This window comes from Hylaeus anthracinus, unplaced genomic scaffold (assembly GCF_026225885.1).
Source record: "Hylaeus anthracinus isolate JK02 unplaced genomic scaffold, UHH_iyHylAnth1.0_haploid 4, whole genome shotgun sequence".
NCBI classification, from domain to species: Eukaryota; Metazoa; Arthropoda; class Insecta; order Hymenoptera; family Colletidae; genus Hylaeus; species Hylaeus anthracinus.
Genome location: NW_026535289.1, coordinates 2,781,046 through 2,803,656, shown reverse-complemented (window position 1 = coordinate 2,803,656; position 22,611 = coordinate 2,781,046). Strand labels below are relative to the sequence as shown.

The 22,611-nt window shown below is 34.5% G+C and overlaps 1 protein-coding gene across 4 annotated transcripts in view; it reads left to right on the top strand.

The window, feature by feature from the left end:
* Nucleotides 1–603: 603 nt before the first annotated feature.
* LOC128894515 (BAI1-associated protein 3) overlaps nucleotides 604–22,611 on the top strand; it is a 187,712-nt gene continuing 165,704 nt past the window's right edge. For all 4 annotated transcript variants that reach the window (XM_054156293.1, XM_054156296.1, XM_054156294.1 and 1 more), the window contains exon 1: nucleotides 604–842. The gene's annotated coding sequence lies outside the window, so the exon portion shown is untranslated. The remainder of the gene's footprint in view (nucleotides 843–22,611) is intronic.

Sequence of the window (22,611 nt, the reverse complement as noted above, 5' to 3'; positions counted from 1 at the left end):
GGTTAACAGATATCTGGCAAACCTCATATCGAACCCTTGTCCTAGACTCTAAGAATGATCATCCAGGTCAACGCGTCTCCACGTAGACCCGATACCTTTTCGTTAAGGCCTCCTCCATCAAACTCTGTAATCCATAGGACGAATCGTCCTAAGGTCCGGCAAGTGAAAACACCTACTTGCCCCACATGACCCTCCAGCTGTCCTAGTCGAAGGGGAACTCCCATCCAGCTCTTTCTTCTTCTGCTTCGCTCTTTTCTAGCCAGCTAGGTCCTCGCATTGAATGAAAGTGGTGGTTAGGGTGGGAGGTTCTCGTGCCTGGAACCACTACCCCTAGCCAAGTCGATTCTTCCCTTTGCCAGACCGTAGGATCGGCGGGTTATCGCGTCAGAAGGGGATGACGGTCTGAAACGCGGGAGTGGGAGGAGCATGTTGACGAAGAAGGCGAGTAGATGGCAGTGGGGTGCTAGAGAGGGACGGAAAAGGGACCAGCCGGGTTATTGGAGTAGAGTGACGGGGTGGGATAGACAGAGAGGGGGGGGGGGGGTAGGGAGACAGAGAAAGACGGGCACGCGACGGCATCTCACCTGTTTGCCAACCCGCCAGTCTAGTTTACGCGCCCGGTCATCCGCCGGCTCTACAAGTGGGTATTCCATTGCGACTCCTAGACGTGCTCGTTCGCTCGCGTACAAACGATCGTTTTCCTTCGTTCGGACGCGTATCGACGCGACGTTTAACGTGCATCCGTCAAGGGACGATTTCGTTGGCCGAGTTGGAGGAGCTCCTCGAAGATCCTCGCTGGCTCGTCCAGTCTGACAGGACACGTACGATCGACGACGGGAACGGTGAGTACACTGGTGAACTGGAGGCATCGATGAAATGCGAATGTGGTGTTCAGAATTTTTTGATAGGTTCGTCTTATTGTAAAATTATGTTTATGATTGGAAACGTTGATTTTTGGATGTAAGGAGATCTCAGTGTTGCTAAGGTTATATTTTCTGAGGAATAAATTCAGTTGTCAAATAGAATGTAGTTTATCATGGAAATGATGCGAATCCTCGAACACGAGGATTGTTATGTTGTTAGATTTGTAACGTTAAAATGTGAAGACGTAATAGACTTGTTGTATACAATAACTGTATAACAGGATTATTTCGAAAACTTTAATGGAACTTCATCGCTGATTGAAATTTAAAGCCTTTTGTAGCTTAGAACAAAGGAAGATTTACTTACACCACTTTCGCGGTATTTACCATTTTAAACGACTCGATTAATTAACAGTGTTCCTTTCTTTGAAAATACCTTGGAGAGATACGGTTATTTCAGGTGATCTTGTACCTGTCTCATGGTACATCTAGTAACAGAATTGTGATTTAGTGTTTACTGATTACAATTTTGTATCGTATAAGGAAATTATTAACGCCTTTGAGACCACAATAGTTCTTCAGACGATTTACATAGTTATTGTAATGTCAACTGTGTGATTTTCTTTTTAAGATTATTCTTCAATCTTGGTATATGACTTGTAACCATGTCCAGTGCGATTTTTTAATACAAATATGTAATAATCGTGATTAAACAAACGCAATTCAATTCTGAAGCAACTTTTGTTTGCAACCAAGAAGAATGCCTCCGAGTATTATACTATTTTTCAAAGTTAGTGATCACAATTTTTGGAAAAAGTTTCTTTACTATTGCTCGTGATTTCGTTTTACATATTTCGTTAATATCATAGGAAGGTGAGAAGTATATCTTTGAACGATATACTCGACTAACAATACACATTTGATGATCAGAATTTTTGGCAAAGGTTATTTAATTGCAGAAATTAATAAGTTTCAAAATAGTGTTTGTAATAGGAATGGATATTCAGTATAAAACGTATTCAACTATATACTCTACGTGTTTCATTCTCGTTCCCACATCCTTCTCTCAGCAAATTTATCAATACAAAAATAATACATTAATTAATTAGTAGCAGGCAAGTAGGCTATAGAAATATGAAAAAAGCAAAAGACAAAAGGTAATTCTATGAAAGTAGAGACAAAGAAAACTAATAAACCGTAAATAACAAATACCCAGGTGAAATTATTCTTCAAATTAGCCTTCATGTTCTAACAGCATAGGACAGTATTTCACTATTGCTAGCATCGACTGCCCAGAAGAATACTCCGAAAGAGTCACTCAATTCGAATGATTGTTTTCTACTATTTCTGATGATTCATACCGTTTACCATGCACCTTTGATAATATGAATAAACTCATTTGAATCGAGTACCGTTCAGAGCTATTTTTCTCAGCATTCAATGATAAACGAAAATGCATTTTATAGGTAAAAGATTGAGTTACTATCACGTCGTGAACATAACTCAGGGGAACTTTTTACAGCTCTATGCAGTTCTCGAGGGTCAGCGTACTATAGTTGACGCTCCAGTGTAACGAAAACCCAGAGCGATGATCCATGCGATTGCTCTACGCATCTCATGAATTCGGAACGCGTTTTGTTTGTGCGTGATTGTCAGTATTATCACGTTTTTCGTGGACGATTGATAACGAACGCTGGCGATTAAAATTGACGCCACTTGTCAGCCCGAGTTTCTGGCAATCAGATGACGAGCTCGTTTTAACCCTTTTGTTCGTGGCGTGATCAATTTAGCGCGGTGAATATCGTATGTTTTAAAGCAGAGTGAAAAATAATTTAATTATTTACTTAGTAATTTGATTGGATTCTATGCGTGTAGACTGAATTATTTAAGGGAGTCTAGACTCAAGATTCTAAGAAATGATCTGAATTGATTCTTGCTAGTATAGGGGATGGATAATCATTTAAAATTTGCACAGTTTATTGTTATATTGTTTTAAATTTCGTTAGAAAATTGGAATTATTATAAGGATTTATTCAGTTATGCAAATATAAGTTTGTTTGCGTTTTTCGACTATAATACTTTCTTTTCTCCTTCCACTGAATTTTTGCTCAAATTCTGCTTGCAAAATGCACATGATTTTTTTAGAAAATCATTAAAGATCATTCGCGATTTCATGCTGTTGTAATTTTTGAAAACGCAGATTTGAGAAAATCATTACTAACAAGTTGTGCGGGATTACGGTACGTTTTACTTGAATTTTTAAGATTCATGAATAAATCAGATCTCAAAACACTTACTGAAGAAACATCAAGTCGTCAGAATACATAAAAAAATGTTTGTAATGTATTTCGAAAAAAGGCTTGACTAAAAATTTTGCTTACTTCTCTAAAGTTTGGTTTGAAGAATATATAAATTTTGGCTTTTTTTTACACATTAATTCAAAAAATGAATTGAATATTTCATTTAAAATTCTGTACACATATCTCTTAAATTTTATACTAATAATAATGGTGGAAAATATTGAACAGAATTCGGTGTGCTTCGCATTCGAGTGATTGCACGAAAACAGAGTTTCCGCTGTGTCGAATGTAAGTGTTCCACTTCGATGGTCGATATCGCATCGAATGAAATGTGTCGTGGAATCGATGATTCGAGCTACTGTCACTTCATGTCACGATGATCAATTTTCACGGACGTTCGATCAGAGATTCGTATTCTCGCACTGATCAGACACAGAACGTGGAACAAACGTTTAATCGAGACGATCGTCTCTTGAAGCTTCGGTACTTGAGATCTTTTATACGCAGGCTATCCTGTAATCAGTCGTACGAAAGACAATAGGCATCATTCTATACGACAAAACGAATCGAAAGTGTAGTATACAATTTCTTCGTGCAAGGCTTCGTCTTCGAAAAAAAAATGAAAGCGAATAGTGGACAAGCTTTCTCTATTTGGTCAGTAAGAGTAAATACAAGACTTGGAATATCTCAAAACTTTAAAATACTTCTTCATAATATCATCAGACTTTATTTCAATTTGTGTTGAACATTTAAAGAATACATAAGTCAAATAATTTCGATGGAAGTATTTATACAGTTTTACATTTCCTGATATTCCAAATTTTGTAATTTCACAATTCTTAAATTATTGCAGTATTGAAATATTGCAATATTCCTCCAAAAAACTTATTTTTTCATTGCGTTAGAAAACTAAATATTTTTATGCTGTTTAGGAGTACCAAACAAGTATATAGCCCAAACGTTCAATAAATTCAAAACAACATGCATATATGGACATCGCTGTTAATCAAATGTTACTGTTCCTTCACTCGAACCAATAGACAAAAATTACGCCAAATCATCCAGTACATTTACAAGAGCAAATAGAAAAGTAAAAAATTGCTTCTCCAGTCGAATAAAATTGATGAAAGTACAAGTAATCTACAGTGAAGTTTAGTTGAACTACTCAACACGTGCACCCCACGTATATTCGAAAGTCTCTCTCTCGAAAACGAATCCTGGTATGAACAAAATTGTATTCTATGTTTTCAATTGATTTGCCACATAGAATGGCCGTATCGCTGCTTCTGCCATCAATTACCGAATACCCCTAGAAAACTCGATTGTTTTACAATTTTCAACGCGTCACTCTTGACGATCTATATTTTCACTCTCCATCTGTTCTTGTACCCCGGTGGCGTATTTCTCTTTTTTATTTCGCATTGGAGAGACAGTGGGAACGAGGGAACCTATAGCCGCGGAGGGATTGGCGTTCTCTCGAAATAAAAAAGGAGTAATCAACCGAAAAGGTACCGAAGGTAATCGCGTGCGTGAAATTGTTCCTTGTCGGGTGATGAAAAAGTTTTTAGCATCGAACCCCGATTTCGAAGGCCGATGGTTGCAATTTTAGAACACGTTTACTCGATTTTACACAGATTGGACCTGGTCGGACGGTATATCACGCAATTATTCATACTGCGTTACATAATTTTCGTTATTTGGTAAAATAATTGGATGGGCGCGCGTGTGGTGTTGTTTCCTTTGACGAAATATATTGAACGAATCAACTTGTGTAATTATTATGGAAATTGATATAGCTATTTTTGAATGATAAAAGGTTTTCCAAAGGCACTTTAAAATTTAGTTGTTAATTAAAATACGTATGGTATGAAATAGGATTTGGTTATTTCGTACGAAAGTATACAAAACCCTTTAATTTTTTACTGTATACTTCAAATGAAGTGAAGATGAAATGAAGATATGAAGTATAATTATAATTTGATTTTAATTCGTATTTAAGCTGGCGTGTTTCTGTAATTGAGCAGTATACTATCTCGTGTGTGAAATTTTCTACGCTTTGTACGTATACGAAGATGGCTAAACGTGTTATAATTAGAAATTTGAATTAAATTTGATTTCACTCTGGTAGAAACACAAAAAATATACAGAAACTGTACTGCTTTACACTTTTGATACATTCTCAAAGCAATAATTATTCTCGCAATTTTCTAACATTTAGTATTCATCTATTTCAGTACTGTTGTTAGCGTGAAATTATTTTCAATCTTAATTTATTTATATTCAGTCGTTCGTAAATATGAAAATGAAAGTGTCATTTTCATAAATTTTGTGATATATAATTAGTAATTTTATATTCTTGTGTAAAGTAATTTATTCGTTGTTTAAAATTTATTCAATTCAATTAAATTCAATTTAAATATCATACATAACTGACAAAAGTTTATTTCATTTTACTTCTGAATGTTTGCCATTGTGGAAAAGTTTAATTTATATCTACTTACCGTTAATTTCTTTTTATTGTTCTTCCGCGTTAAACGAAGATAGAATATTTTATTATTCATTTTTTATAATCTAACTGTACAGTTCAGTTTTACATCGTATGTTTAATAGTACACTGTGACAGAATAAGTTTAAACACAGCGCAAAATCTGCTGAAAATAAAAGCATTGTTATTCAGACTAATGAAGAATTACATATATTACATTCGATAAACAATCAAGTACTCAAAGTGTTTGCTTTTGAAATTACAAATGTCATAATATGCTTTTCATTAATTATATTAATTGAGAATTTATCTTCGAAAGATTTATTTATATATCAAATGTAAATATTTTATACATATTGTATTCATTTCATATTTCACATTATAATGTCAAGTGAATTAAATCAAATACGATTTGATTTGATTTAAGAAGAATCTGAAGTTCTGCCGATGTTAAATACAGAATCTATTAGAATCATAATCATAATTTGTATTAATTTTTATAGTTGAATATTCAAGAATTACTTTCCAAATGTTTCGATGTATGTAAATATTAGTTTTTGCATTGAAAAATTTCTCAAAAATATTTGTTGTGTGTATTCCATGTAATTTTTCGTTACTTCAGTTTGAGATGTCTTCACTTGAATTCGATATGATAATTTAATCAATTAAAATGATTAAGTAAGAAGTAAAAGTGTGAAATAATTTGTTAAGTATCTTTCCAATAGTTCGTGTGCTTTTGATTCAGTATACTTTTCTCACGGTTGCAGACAAATTCGTAGGTCGCCGGGCTAAAGTTCAGCACGAATGATCATCGAGTTTTCGTTACCGTTCGTTTACTTCCGATTCAGTTTCCATCTTCACCGGGGAAGTTATCTTTCAAAGGAAGATGGATATCGCCACTACGAGAAAAAAAGTCTCGAAATCCGTCATGCTTTTCCATTGAAGTTTCGAGCGGGTAGCGAGACGAGAAAATCTTAACGAGAAAGGAATAAATCCCCCAGCATCGAGCCACGATTCATCAAACTTTCGAACATAAACAGAAGTGGATATTAATAGTTGCGGAACGACGAAGAAAGAAGGCATTGACGATAACTTATTGTCGAACGAAGCGAATACATTCAACTGTGAAAGCTTGATTCATCGCAAGGAAAGCATTTCCTTCGAGACTTTCGTCTCGATGTAATTCCTTTCCTCATTGGTTGGAAATTTTTCCCTTCTTTTCTCTGCGAACGATATTTATCATACTATACGAGGCAGTGCCTTTTGAACTCTTTCGCAACTTGAAGAATTTTAAGCGATAGTTTAATTGAAAAATCTGTAAATGAACTCTTCTTTTATGCTTCTTTTAATTAATTTTAAATTAAGATGTACGAAGGTGTATAATTGAAAGTAAATTAGTGAATTAAATATTTGTACATACCACACTTGTAACACATCACAGTATAACACGACTTAACAAAGCATCATATATTATAATACAACATAATGCAACATAACATTGCATATAAAAACAGGATTTTCCAAAAGGGGCTTGATGATCTGGTTTTTAATAAAACACAAATTTTATGGAATATATCCAACTTTCATTTCATTTATACTCCATAACAAATAATACTTTCACTATTTAATAAAGAATTAAAGTCTTCATTTACGTGATTCCAAGAATGTGTAATATTGTTTCTACATTGATTTCGGGACTGTAACACTGATAAAATAACTGTAGATATAATTTCCCTTCTATCACTTGCTGGAATTGACCAATGCTCGCAACATGTTCAGATTATTTACCATATACACAGTGTCACATTATCATTCGAACGTAATTCATTTGTCGTGTCAAAATTCCCGACAGAATTGAAATTAGTTTTACTTAGTTAGCGAGTGGTGCGAGATTATGAATGCATAACCGTGCATCCACTGTGCATATTACGTGTTTGGCGTTGTACAAAACTCTGTCAACCGCGTTTTCCGGGTAAACGAAAATGCTAATTGAGGGCTTTTTGGTTATCTCGCAATCATTTCGAGGTTTAAGCCGTTCGTTGGATCTTGTAATTTGGACTACAATCGCGACGAGATAACAGCGGTAATTTAAACTTAATTTATTTTTACCATCCGCCTCATCTATCCATCGTACTTGTATACCAGGTTCAATTCTAGGGTTAACTGGAAGTAAGAGAAATTCGTACGAAGGGACCTCGAGATATCTTAATTGTTCAATTATTTTTAATCGTGCGCTTTGGTTCTACGAGAGGGATCGAGATAAAGAATGATACACCTTAATCATTATACATATTATAGTATATGTAGAATGGAATGCAAGTGAAATTAAAAGCAATTTTTGCTGTGTAGTTGTATTTAGTGTAATTGAACTAAAATTGAATGAATTTAGCAAAAAATGTACTTGTTTAAATTATTATATATTATTATATTATTATTATATTAAATTATTATTATTATTGAAATTATAACTTGCTTGTGAAAATATACTTAATACGATTATAATTTTGACAACCTGTATAATAATATCAATTATTATCTAGCTTAATATATTTACTACGATTTTAGTCTTTGCAAGGCATATAATATAATAAATTATGTATTATTAAACAGATTGTCAAGACAATAATAATGACAAATATATTTTTACAATCAAGCTGTCATTCCAATCACTATTACATTATCCTTATTAATTATTTATGAGCACTACACATAAAAGACAAAACTTTTTTTCATTTCTTATCTCGTTAAAATTAAATCGTTTGCCAATAACAGTTCAACTCAATTGCGATCACTATCAATCATATTTAATTAAACAGGTCGTTTTCGTTTCACCCATTCTTTTATAATTCCATATCGAAGTTCAATGCTATAATATCTCTTAATTGTACTAATTAAAGACAGGATCTAAAGTTTTATTCTACTAATGAATATTATTAATGAATATCCGGTTGAAGAGCTTTAATTACGCAATAATTGGCGGTAACAGCGAGGATTCAATTAAAACAATGTTCCACGTTAATAGGGATTTGCTTATGATCATATTTGAAAATTTGTTATCAGTGTACCGTAGAGCATTTGAAGTCTCCAACTTGTAAGTGATATTTCCCAGCTCTTTCAGTTACGATTGATAACTCACGACTCTTATGTGTAACGTAAAATCGCTTCTGTACGTGGTAAATTGTGCAGAATTGTTTCGAACTGCACTCTACTAATCTGGGTGGTTAAGGTACATATTACATTTATGGGGCATACTTTTATTACCATTAAGCTGGAAATGAATTCCTCGAGATACGTGAATTTCTGTCTGTTTGAACAGAACAGCGGAGTTCTCCGTTCCCATAAGGTCTTAATTACCAACCCTTAAATCTGTAGCATGTGGGAAACGCAAGGGTGTAATCAGGCTTGGATAGCTGGGTACGTCAACGTATAGTATGTCCATTGCGTTAGTATCCAACACTGTTGTATCTGTGTAAATAGATCGAAAGACGAAAATGTTTAATTATTATGTACAAAAAATACGAGAACATGGCAATTTGTTAAATTTTCTGCAAATTATGAAGTGGGAAACTAATTTTTCACATTTTTAGATTTTTACACGCAATACTCAAAATATCCAGAAATGTAAAATACGAAGGAAGAAAGTTTACTTTTGACTGATAGTAACATATTCGATAACAGATAAGGAAGTAAAAGAAGTACACGAGATAAATGAAACATAAAGCAGGTACTTTTCGGTACGATATTAAAATCATCAGCTGCCCACGTGCCTCCAATTTTTCCGAATGCTCACGGCCAGTGCCTAATATCGAAACTATAACGGTGTGTGCTTTCCAATACCTGTCTTACAACCGCCCGAATCGAGGCTAATGAACCGTTTATTGGGAAAAATACGTGGAACAATAGTAGGCGCATAGGGAACATAGAAGCACGTAATCATCGCATAGCAGCCGTTCGTGTTTCTTCTGTAAAAATAAATGATTTCTGGGCAAATAGGATGACTTTGCTGTCATTTTAAATAAAGTTTGTATATTTCAAACTGGATGTAATATTAAAACTACGTAGATCAAATAAAGTCTACTTTGAAACTAGAGAAATAATTAAGGTGCTTTTGTCGGAATATATATTGACTCGTACCACTTGAAATTTAATCTTCAACTACTATTATCTCCTGCAGCTGTATCAAAGAGGAATTTATTACTGTACTTATAACAATATAGCAGTAATGTAATTATAAATGTGAATATTTGTACCGAATATTCATCAGAACGAAAAATGGAAAGTAATTACCAAATTGTAAGGAAATGAATTCTTCTTTTCTCACATGAGAATTATACACAGAGGTAGTTTCGTTCATAAACGAAACTCGTGCTATGAACCTATTATTACATTACTACCCTCCTGGTCCTTCGTTATTAACATCAAATTTTATAAATTAATGTGTTCTTATAAATTGTTTTTATTATTTTTTGCCAGTGTGTTCGAGGAATGAAATATTCAAAACTGTCACACAAGGTTGAAATTGTAATGTTAATATAAAACAAGGCCCGTGTAGTATCAATATGTCAAGGATAAGTTCAATAGACGGTGTAATAAAGAAGTTTGCATAAACGTGTGCCCCGTCTGTTCTGGTTGCCGAGTTACTTCTGTTTTCTGCGTTTCAGTTATTTTCGCTTCAAACTGAGCTGGTGTAACTTACTTTCCCCCGGCTATGTACACAATGAATGATTCATATCTCGTACATGATCATACTAACTATTTATAAACAGTCTTGTAGTTCACTGCGAATTCCAGTCTATTGTTTGTGTGAGAGTGATATATGTGTATAGACACTCTGAGGTTAAATTTTCAATTTTATGCATTCTTTTGTAACTTCTAGTTTCTCTTTTATTGGAAACCTTTTTTTAAAAGTCACTTTTGTGGACCGGATGGTTTAGAATTTGTATCGTAAAAGTTCTGTGGCAACAGGTATTTCGAAACTTTTATTGTATAAACGAGCAATTATAGTCGCAACTTAGGGAATGTAGTATACACGGCATATGGTAACGAATACGTAAAATCATAAGTATCATATTTACGTTTAATAATAATATCATTCACTCTACAATATTGAGTTTGTTACAAGAATTTCATTTTTAATCATATATTAATTAAATTCAAACCAAGTTTTTACATAAAAAAATGTTAAATATTTATCTAATTTCGTCGAAGTTTATTACAAAGGAATACTTGTCAAATAATTTCATTTGAATTGATAAATAATGCCTATTAAACATATCCATAAACGTTTCGACTTTTGATAATAATACTAGAAAATGGTTAGGTAATTTTCTTCTAATAGATAAGAACGTATTATCATAGAATGATAACTTGCCAAATAATTCAAATTCAACAATATTCAACAGCAATTATTATCATCCCCATGAACGTCATCGTTATCAGGAGAGTTGTGTTTATTCTAAATGCGTAACAACACAATAGTTAGAAACAATGTTAGTTAAAACAATGAATATTTAGTCGCCGCCGGGTTGCGTCGAGTTATATCGATGAATTACGCTCCCCGTTTACTTTCCATGGGAGATATCGTATTAACGTCGATATCTAATTTAGGGTATCGTAGATAAAAGTTGCTATTAGCGTGGCTTGCTATGAAGCAATTACGACGAATAATTTATTACGTCGCCGATGGAAACGCATAAAGTGCCGTAAGAAAAGTACGTGGCTTTAGAATATCGATCGATCTTCTCGCGGCGTTGCTCGACTTTTGATTCCTACGCTGCTGTAATCACTTGTTGACCCCACGGAAAGAACAGAGAGAGGCTATTACTATTCTTCGGGACCGTTTGAACGTTCTTCCGCGTTTCCTGCGCAAATTTTAATCTCTCTCTATCGATACATGACAATTTTACAACCATAGGATGATTGAATAAATTAGAATATTAATTAGAATGGCTGCTTTGTTGCAGCTGACTATGTAAGCATACTATTTTTAAAGAACGAAAGAAAATCGATGCTTCACTCATGCCGTTGATAACGTAACGAATAAAGCTTTCATTTGTTATCAAATTTTGTAGTGATAAATCACTAGCCTTGAATTCTGCATGCCAGCGTTAATCCGCTCCAACATTCTCATAACCTTCTTCAAACTCTGATTTTATATTTTCAGCAACTCTTACCGTCGTCTTTCCTAGTTTGTACTAGTATAGAGAAATTCCACTATAATTACTCTATTTTGAACTTTTTTAATATTCAATATTAAGGTATAAACATTTGCAAAATTTCATCGAAATTAACTTTAAATTATGTACTAATACATACTCACATACATACATACATACATAGATACATACAATACAATATACAATAATTCATACATACATACTTAATTTCACTATTTCTAATTTATAGTTGTATTTATAAACGAAATGCGCAACTGTTGATTAAAAGGCTATAACATTTCTATTATAAACATCTTTAGTATTTAATTTACGTTTCGCATGCTTCTTCGTCTATAATGTAGCTATACAAAAAACAGTTACCGATAGAGCAGACCATAATGGGCGTAACAAAATGAGACACATTAAAACGACATTTCATTTTCACCGAACTTTGTATCTCAGCATAAGCATAATACAAATTGGTCCTCGTTGCCCAGGCGAGTTTAACATTTCTCTGGGCCCCACAGCCATAAAGTCTCGGCGATTTTCCAAAGACATTCTCGTTCGAAAATCCGACAGAGAATACATTCCCCAAAGCTTCTTTCGTGCGCATCGTTGAAACGAGATCCACCCAAATAGGGTAAAGACAAAGGCGGTGTGTCATATTTTCTCGTCCCAAGAACTCCCAGCAATTTCGTTTCGCCTGGAGACACATCCGAAAGCGATCGTAATTGAAACTGCCGTTACAGCGTTTCGTTAACATTTCGTTATTCGCGATTTACCGCATCGCGATATCCGATTTTCCGTGTAATAGAGCTTTCCGTTATCGCTGGAACGGGCGCACAATGGCTCGACATGGAAATTACTTTAACGTAGTGGATGCCGATGTCCGTTACACACGGCCCCGTGACGCCGCCCCGGTCTGAGAATAAACATTTTCTATTTACCAGCGGCGAAAAATTCCTTTTTCCTCCCTGTCCTGCGTTTGCTCGCGTCACAGCATGTCGCGGTGAAAGCAAACGCCAGGAAATAGCGCTGAACTCGACCGAAAAGAGCGCTGGTACAGTGGTTCATAACCTTTTCAAGCCCACGACGGATTTCTACAGAAGAATTCTTTAGTTAGGGAGTTAGAAAACTGCTTTTCTTTCTTGTTCTTAAATGGTTTTATTTTACGTCGCTTCTACTGCTTGGGCATTAGCGACGAATTTCATTGGGATTCTATTTATCATAGTGAGACTTTTTCCTATTTGGATTACATTCGTTTCTCATTTAGAAATTAATTGTATTAAATTAGAGGTGGTTATAAATTAAAGGCCATAACTAGATAAGAAGGGGCAATTTAACCCAATGTAGATGATGTCCATTTTTGTTCACATACAGTGAGTAACTTTAATATTCGGACACTATGAGATTTTTACGTTGTTACATCATAACTTCGTTTCTAATAATACAAATAAAAAACATAATCAAGTATTATATTAAGGTATGTGTGTAGTAAACAATAGTATAAGTTTTACTTACATAACTTACAATAGTTGTTAAATAATACGATTTAAACAAAACATTGTCTGATTTTCGCGTTACTTTAATATTCGGACACTTGGTAGTGTAGCACCTTTTCGGAGTGTTTACGGAGAGTTACTTCGAGTTAGATAGAAGGAGTGTTTGTTTAAAAACACAGTCGATTGTTCGGATGATACTAACAAACTTTATTTCATCTGTTATTCTTCGATAACCGTTACGTGCACGTGTATAATGCCACGCAAAAGCAATACCACGTATAATATACAACAACTTGCAATTTTTCACAATGCAAAGGGGAAATCATGTAGACAAATTGCTGCCATACTCAACATGAACAAGAGTATAGTGACAGATATCATCAAACGGTTCAAATACGAGGATCGTATAGACTCTATACCCCAAAAGGGACAACCAAAGAAGCTGGATGCATATGATAAGAGGAAACTAATAACAAAAATAAAGAAGGATCCTTCACTCAGTGTACCAAAATTAGAAAACAGAGCTCTTAAACGAGACTGGAAAGAAGGTACATCCCCAAACAATCCGCAGAGCCTTAAAAGTGGTTACAATGGAAGAGTAACTAGGAAGAAACCGTATATGAATGAACAGAATCGAAAGAAGAGATTAAATTTTGTTAAAGAAATTGTTTTGAAAGAAAAAAATGGTGGAACGATGTTATTTTTACCGACGAAAGTGAATTTAACATTTTTGGATCAGATGGGCGAAGGATGGTGCGGCGTAAGAAAAATGAAGAATTTAAATTTAAAAATCTAAGACCGACTGTAAAGCATGGAGGAGGCAGTGTGCTTGTCTGGGGCTGTATATCCACATTTGGGCTGGGCGAATTAATTTTTATTGGCAATATTATGGACAAAAATGTGTATTTGAACATATTAAAAAATAATTTACACAAAAGTGCTACACAAATGGGAATTTTAAACACATTTAAGTTTTACCAGGACAATGACCCGAAACATAAAGCACGGATCGTGCAAGAATATTTACTGTATAATTGTTAAAAAGTTTTACAACCACCACCACCACCTCACCATCACCTGACTTCAATCCTATCGAAAATGTGTGGAATGAACTAGAACGACGTATCAGGACAACAACAATATCTTCAAAAGAAATGTTGAAACTTCGGTTAAAAGAAGAACGGGATAAAATAACTATTGAATATTTAAAAAAATCATTAGCAATATGCCAAAACGTTTAAAAGAAGTGATACAACAGAATGGCTACCCAACAAGATATTAAAACACATATTATTATAAAAATTAGCCTCAAAATAAATAGTTTCTAAAAGTGTTTCACAGTGTCCGAATATTAAAGTTACTCACTGTATGTTCCTGTAAATCTCACTTGTAACTTGGCAAAAAGGAACCACTAGGGTTGAAAGTGTTAAATAGATATACTTGGTTGGACATTTTGATACGTTAAAGTATGAACCTTCTATGTTTTCAGTCTGATATCCATCATTAGGTTGGCCCAAATGTTTTTTCGTTCCATTCGGAAGTAATAGATACACGATATTTTGTTTTATGTTACATTAGTGAGTTGTATGCGATCCATTTTACCTTATTATTTCCCTCCATCTCTCTGGAAACAGTATAATGGCATTTAGAATTCCACAGGCTTTAATGCACGAGAATGGCGAAACCATTTTTCTTGATTCTTGGTTCTTTATGTAATTTAACTAACTTGTGTAAATTGACACACCAAACTGTCATTATTACAAATCATCTGAATGTAATGGGTATTTAAAAACAATACTATAGTCATAAGGACATTAAAGATGTTGATAAACTATTTAAAAATGTGTCTTTGTAAAAATATAAAGACTATAAATACCTCTTTACACCTTTAAAGGTTAAGCACAGCACTAGAATTTTTAAATTCAATTTGGACCCTCCAAATTCCTTGGACGTTTCACGATACTCGGCTTCTTATCATCAAAATTTCTCAATTCTTAGAAAATCCACTCCCGATCTGTGCGCTCGAAAAATATCAGCGAAACGTGTGGCGTGGAATTCAACTCGAAGCCAAAGAGCTCCAGCATTTCTCTGGTAAATCCGATTCTAAGTCCTCGACGCAACCTAAATTAAAACAAGAGGCGTGGGAGGAGAGGAAGGATACCGACTCTGGTAATTCGTAGATTTAACGAAAGTACCTTTGCAACTTTTTAATATCGCGTGACGCCCACTGATACTGGCTCACGTGCACGACAACGCCTCCCTTTCTTTTCGAACAGTGAAACTTTCGTGGTCAAAGTAACGCGAAATACGCGATCGTTAAGTATCGTTTATGGTGAACCATTAGCGGACGGTCTTATCGTGACTCTTTTACGATTAGAATCTCACCAACTGGAGAGTAATGACAGAGTTCTGGTTCGTTGGGTGATAAAACGAGTTGTTTTCAGGCACGCGTGTTTCGGTAAGAAATTATCACGCGAAGTTCGAAATTGACATGACGATTTAATATTGTTTGAACTGCAAGTGTGTAGAATTACAATTAAACGAGATTAGGGGGCATTGATTACGTAGAAGGGGCCGAGTGATAGCCTAAATAAGAGAAACGTTCAGAAACCTAATAATTTTTTATGTGAGAAATTATTGAAATATAAAAAGGTTAATCACTCGTAGTTGATAACTCAGAAAAGATTTTTAATCCGTGTGACTATAAAAGGAGTTGAGTAGTAGCATAAAAAAAAGGACTAATTAGAAGAATTAAAGTAAATATTAAACGTTAAAAGGTTAATCATTTGTAATTAATAATTCAGAAAATACTCGTAATCTGTATAACCATACTTTACTCTTTGTACCAGAATAATTTTAAAGAATACAGACAAAGGCAAATGATAGCATTCGATCGAAAGAGGATCGAAGTGTTTGTTTACAGTTAGAGTAATATTCTTTAACAAAGCAAAGCTAGTAATTAACACTTATTTAAATATGCCTGAGAGTTTCAAGCTAATCGCTTGATAATTTCTAAAGAATTTATAAGGGAAGGAGAAATCATTCTGAGTGAAGTTGCTTTAAAGTTTTAAGTTCCTCTGTAGCATTCTATTAAAAAGGCCTTAACTTTCCTAAGTCCTCGAATACCAGCATCAAATTTAAAGCATGCAATTATAAGACTTTAAAGTTTCGAAGTGAAATTAATAGACGAGTAGACTTTTTAACTGAACAAACTAGAACCCTGTTCTAAGGAGTTATATACAAAACGCTCAAAAGGACGTCCCAATTCTGTTTTTACAAATCTTTTTTACCTACATTATTTACTGCGTATCAAAAGTCTTTTACATTAGTGTAAAGCCCAGGCGATAAACAAAGTAAAGAATAAGAAGATTATCAAAAAAATGTTGAGAAGCAATAACCGTACGCTATTTTCTTTTTTTCACTAATTTAGATTCCACTGTAGTGGAGGAATCTAAAAAAAGAAATTAATAGCTCAACTAACGAAAAATCGTAACGTCGAGTATTCTTCTTGAGCGTCCACCTGTACGTGATCCCTTAAGGGCGGTTCGCAGACATTTCTATTGCGACATTTTTCTCATTGGAACGACCTAAGCTCGTCGCTAGACTCGCGTGTACGCGGTCTAATTGCGGCTGGACGTGACTGTGAAAGAAATTCCATTTATTCACCTTTAATTCGTTCTACGAGCATGAGTCGTGGAGATTACATTGCTCTAGAGCTCATTATTCCGCACCGCGCACGACGTTTTACCATCAAGCGGGGAAAGTAATTAATTTGATGGATTTATGCCGGATCTTCCGTCGAAACAAGCTAGATCGATCGAGACAAATAATTTCCAGCATGATCGTGTTTTTCTCTTAGAGTGTCGCAGGAAATATTTTACAATTGGTGCAGCTAGGTTGTATAGCATCATTGAATAGCAATTGATTGCATTGTGATTACTTTTGTTACTGATTAGATACTGACAATAACAGGAAGAAAAATAATCTTCATGATGATTCTAATGATTAATCATGCGAGATGAATCATTTACTGTTTTAGGTTAATTTTCAATTGGAATTACTTCTATTTTATGAAAACATTTTTTCTTTTATGATTGTGAGTAAGATGAAGGGATTTATTTTGTAAAATCGATTTGAGTTGTTTTTGAATGACGGCTTATCGGGCGCTTTAGCTACTCCAATATTGGCCACTTTTTAACATCCATCTTAGTAATATGAGAAGAACTTTTCATATTAATATATAAAATTAAGTGATTATTTTTAATTATAATTGCTCAGTTCTCGAGAAGCCTAATAAATTCTACGAATAAGAATAAATAAAAAATGCACATCAGGCCTGTTTTACGAATGCAGGCATCAATTTCGCCCTTTAGCATTTCGCTTGCAATGGATTATTAATATTCGTATACAGTTGGAGCGCACGTTTGATCGATGATGTCTCTGCTAAAGCGTCGTCCATGAACAAACGTCAAATTTAATACCCTTATCGGAGAAAGTTAGTATTTACAAAAGGCTGGAGGGCGAAATTATGTCGACGGAAACGATCAGAAAAAGATTGTTGTATTTAATGCGCGTACATTTTAATCTAGCAACGTTTTAATAACATTACTCAACGTCAGAGGAGAATTTCTCGAAACACGAAGGTAAAAGTATATTGTTGAAAAACAGGTAGATAGAAGGCATTCCAAGAATCGTAAAATTAAAATTAAATTCAGTGACAAACACACCCACGCTTTTGCACTATTTTTCTGCATCTGAAAAATACTTTATTTTCCTTCAACTTTTACGGAGCTGTGCAATATCTAATTGTTTCTTTTTCACGTTCCCGTTTCATGTTCGCAAAACCATCTTTAGGATATAAATAAACAATTTTTTTCAAACAGAGGTGGAAGGAGACAACACAAATATGTAATAAAATGTTCGTGAAAATTGATATAGATTTATATATCAGGTTCTTTTCAGGATCTCTTCGTGATTTAGACTTATAATATTACGCTGGCAATGTACTTACTTATCGTAATTAGTATGCAAATTGTTCGGTAGAAATATAGAAGGCATCACGTTGTTTATGAGTGGACGACTCCTGAGCCGCAAAGTACGCGATTAACGGTTGACTGCGTCGCTTCCGCGATATCAAAACTTTCGAACCGGTAAACGTTGAACTTGCCAAGTCATAACGAGAAACCCGATGACTGCCGTCACTTTGACAACACTCCAGCGGAGCTTAACTTAAAGCTCGAAGTCGTGGCTCGTGAATCTCCGTGATAACCACTTTTAAACTGCACGAACAATTATTTAATAACCTGCCTCAAAGACGTTCTTAAAACGACAGTGCTTGCATGCAGACCGATGTAAAATTTAGAGAGACGTTAAAGTGCCACTTGGAGCTTTTAGGGAGCGACTTGCAGCGATATAAAATTGTGTTAGTACAGAGGAGCTGAGCTCTTAACGGTGAGCGGTACATTGTTACTGAAATTATCATTTGTCAAACATCTCTCGCCAGGTTGGGATCTATTTGACTGGAAACGACTTTTAATTGACTGTAAATGGAAAATTTAAGGAGGAATCGTTCCAATGGTTATTGGAAGCTGTTCTTGGAGGTTTTATTTACGAAGATAATTTTAGTTGTGTGTTTAAATATCCCTTGAACGGTTTATGACATCATTTTAATATTTTTTAAGTTTCTTAGTTTCTCTAACAATTTTTCGGTACTTTAAACCTGACCTAAAAATTGTTTCCATAGTACTGTTGCAATAGATAATGTCTTCTAAAATATTGTCGACTTTCTTTTCGAAAATTAACTGTATTTGTATAAATTTTACAATTGTATGTTCCAAATAACACATGTGATAAGACTGTATATCATTATGAAGAACATAATAGTGACTTTTTATATTTTTATATTTATATTTGAAACAAATATAAATATATTAAAAATACACAGTTAACTTAAAAATAAAGATTCATGATAGAGGTATAAACTCATACTCTATTTTTCACTTCCACTATATCTAAAGAATTAACTTCAGATGGCCAATACAGTAATTAAAAAAAAAAAGAACAGATCGTTACGAGGGATGATATAATTGCGTCCACTCGTGCGCGAGCAAACGAATCCCGCCACTCTGTTGCGCACACTTCGTCGCGCAACACGTTCGTTTCTCGCGCACACGAAGACCGTTCATTAAGGGTGAACGTTCCTAGCATCCCGCAGGTAAGTTGTGTCGTGTGGGCGCGTGTAGTATATCGATCGCAGGTCGACGTCGACGGTTTAAGGGTGTGCCCCTCGTACAGGATCCCCCTGGAACATAACCATAATCCGATTTATCTGCCTTCTCAGCGCGATCAGAATTCTAAAACGGATATCCGACCGCTGCGTTTTTCCTCTACTCGCCCCGATCCGATCGGCGTTCTTTGCATTCATGGCAAACTTTAAGCAAATACGGCGCTGAAAGTTCGGAAGCTCCGCGAGCCGATCCGTTCCTCCTTCCGTGAATTATTTAACGTTGATGAGCATTTTTGCATTCAAAAGACGCCGCTGGCCATCGGGAACTCGAAATTGATTTAAGCTCGGTAGTAGTTCTCGGACCGATCGTCAAGTTGGGTGAACAGTGTTTCATAGTTTTAATACCCTAACACTTTGTTTTCAATTTCTTACAGATTATTCTGTTTCTTGCTCCATTTTTACTGTGATTGTTACAATCTTTGGCTCTAATCATTTTTTTTTACTAAGAGTGGTTCATAGTTGTTATACGTTAACATTTTATTGCTTCTTCCTTTCATTTTTCAGTCAATAATTCTATTATCCATGTAAATATTTCTTCACTGAAATTACCTATACCTAAATATATTGACATCATTGTAAATATGCATATATTGGGTTGTCCATGTTCGTGTTAATTTTTAAGAAAAACTGGAAGGCACATTTAAATTTTGATATATATTTATTGAATTACATACATAAGTTCCATATTGTTCCACAACCTTTCCACCTTTTAAGGGATGCATAGATGTTATTTGTTTTCAACCATTCCGATATATTCAAGCTTGTACCACCTACCAAAATCGACATGGACTTTCCAGCAATCCAATACTTTGGAGTTACATGAATAATATTGCAAGTCAACACTGTATTTCTAATTTCTTATATCTTCCTCTGTTTATTTACTTCTTTCTTATCGTGATAATTGTCAATTCTATTATTATTTTAGCAATTTTTTATATCCGAAAAAATGACAATGCACCATATTCTCTTCATTTCACATCATAAAACCCACATGATATTTAAATAACTTACGATACTAATAAAAATACTAATAAATGTCTCTTAAATAGGACACCGATATTGAATTGACAAATTCGATAAAAATAGCAGAGAACGAAACAAATTGTAAGAATGTCCACTTATCTCCGTTGCAATCTGAGGCGATTAGCCGCGCTGATAGCAACGTTTCATATTTCAAAAGGAGCAGAACAAGTATCGAGCACGAAACAGTTAAAGAAATCATAGTTCCCGTAGTTGCACGCGACTGAAACTTACACGAATCACTTTTTCATTCGTTCATCTCATAACTTCCATGAGTACCGAGCGAACCCATTCATTTTTTACGGTACAAGTGCCGTAACAACTTCATGGACAATGTTCAATGGTGCTCGACGAACTTGGCGAGACTCTTGGTTTCTTTTCTTTTCTTTTCGATGAAAAGGCTTCGCTTATTTCACCTTTTCTAGAGTGTCTGCTAATTGTTGGTAGGGGAGATGAATTCTCTTGTTTTTACCCGAGGGTGAAAGCTGGAGTAACTAGCCTTTAATTACCGCTAAGAAGCATCGTACTAATCGCCAGATTGTTGTACTCGGGTACTTGTCTTGTAAATTTAAATTAAACACTCGATAGGAATTCTTGCTTCGTCTTTTGTATCGTTTGTCTACCACTTGACATTCCGTGAAGATAAATCATGTTGCTAAACTTGAATATATGTAAATGTGTTGGGAAAACCGGTGGAAAATACAGAATCAGAGATTAAATACTACAAATGATTATTAATACGAAAGTATTCTTGTTCAATTAAGATATAGTTACATTCTAATGTAATCAATTCAATATAATCATATGACATGCAGGTCAGGCAAATATCGTAGGAAACCTAGCTTAAACAAGCCTAGTTTAATTAGCACAAATGTTTACATTCAATTTTCGTCTGTGAATACGTGTAAAATCTGTAGTGAAACTAATCCTGTCTCACGTTGTGATTTTTCGCTCCGAAAGATAATATTTGCCCGAGCTTACGACATTGCTGTTTAAAAATGCTCTGAAAAAAATATTGAGTATAATATACAAATACGAAGCAGAAAGAAACAAAATGTTCGTCACAACGATAGAAATAAATACAAGAGTAAAATCTAACACAAATTCTCATAGAAATAGATAATTGAAGAAGAAGAATCGAGAGATTGCATTCATAAAAGATAGAAACAAATTTTAGTTAAAATCAAAGATCCTGTAGAATAGAATTAATTTTATTTTCTCTTTAAGAGACGAATTTTAAATAATTCAGAACAATATACGTCTTCAATTATTCTAACAATTGAATAATTTTTCAATATTAATCATTAATCCATTCTCGATAAAAGACAATTCGAAGGACCCCAATATATTTCCACTTCTAAACTTTTCGAAACAAAAATCGTACCCTCCTCTAAAAATTATAATTCACAACTAAATGGCTTCTATATGGAATCTATAAATAACTGATATGAATAAAGGTATTATTTATAAATTATTCGAGGTGATAATGATAAGTGCTCCACCCACTCTAGTCCGTATGCTTAAGCGAGTACACAAGTATCGCTTAACCATGTCCATACGAGAGTATATTCGTTTCGTAATGCAATTTAATTGCCTCGCTATTTTCCACCCCTTAGTCCCGTTTGATATTTGAACGTTTCGGTTAGGTCATTCGTGAACCGAATAATTCAACGCGCTTCATTACCTGACCAGTGGCAGTTTGCAATTTATACATTGTAGCGGGTAATACGACGATGATTAATTCGAAGACACCAGATCGTCTGTTTCCCGCTGTGGACTTTGATATAATTGCAGCGTTGTTAATGCCAAACGTCGGCTAAAGCTAAGTTGTACCTTTATACATGGCGATTCTGAAAATAACATAAATACAATATGCACATGCACTGTTAACAAAGTATAAGATATCTCGTGAAGTATTACATTTTCAATATTCATACCTCAATGCTCTTATGTGTAAAATAGTGGGAAGAATCGATACACATAAAGGAAGATGCATCCCT